This window comes from Portunus trituberculatus, chromosome 42 (assembly GCF_017591435.1).
Source record: "Portunus trituberculatus isolate SZX2019 chromosome 42, ASM1759143v1, whole genome shotgun sequence".
Classification (NCBI taxonomy): Eukaryota; Metazoa; Arthropoda; class Malacostraca; order Decapoda; family Portunidae; genus Portunus; species Portunus trituberculatus.
In genome coordinates, this window is record NC_059296.1 from 30,290,543 (window position 1) to 30,291,495 (window position 953).

Here is a 953-nt window from a genome sequence, read left to right on the forward strand (position 1 = left end):
CATTCAGGCTGCCACACAACCATACAGGCTGCCACACAACCATTCAGGCTGCCACACAACCATACAGCCTGCCACACAACCATACAGGCTGCCACACAACCATACAGGCTGCCACACAACCATACAGGCTGCCACACAACCAATACAAATGTGATACCAGATACACATTAGTAAAAAAGAAAAAAAAAAAAAACAGCCTGGATACTTCTTAAAAAAAATTGTGCTTTTTTTTCGCTGCTTTCTTTTGGGACAAGTATATTTTCGTTAAGTCTCTCTCTCTCTCTCTCTCTCTCTCTCTCTCTCTCTCTCTCTCTCTCTCTCTCTCTCTCTCTCTCTCTCTCTCTCTCATAAATTAACAAGCCACACACAACAGAAGTTACATGAAGACATGAAGACATTAATTGGTATGGAAGTAAATGATTAGTAATACTACACACACACACACACACACACACACACACACACTCACTCACATACACATACACACACTGCCACGTCACTGTGATTCAGCAGACACACACACACTGCCGTGTCACTATGATTCAAGTTTAAAGAATTGTAGAGAAAATGACAATGCCGCCTCTCGAAGGTCAATAATTGGGACCTCACTCCTTGGAAATTTAAATTCGAAGCAAGAAACTCACATTAGAGTAAAAAGGGAGAAGGTATGTTAATCTCAGACATATCCAGCAACCTACGTCGTGCAAGCAATTTTCTTCATATTCGAAACAATATTTTACAAGGCAAGATTTCCTCTCATGATCTTATGAATACTAAGGAAATGAAACTCTTAAGCTAATTGGTTGTAGGAAGGTTGTCAGGCTAAATTCATATGTTGTCATTTTATTCAGTACAAGCACCGATCACTGAAAATAGCAGTAGTAACCCTTGCCATCCATAACCTGCATCAAACACACTGACGTGGTGGCGAGATGTGGCATCTGGCCAGAGGG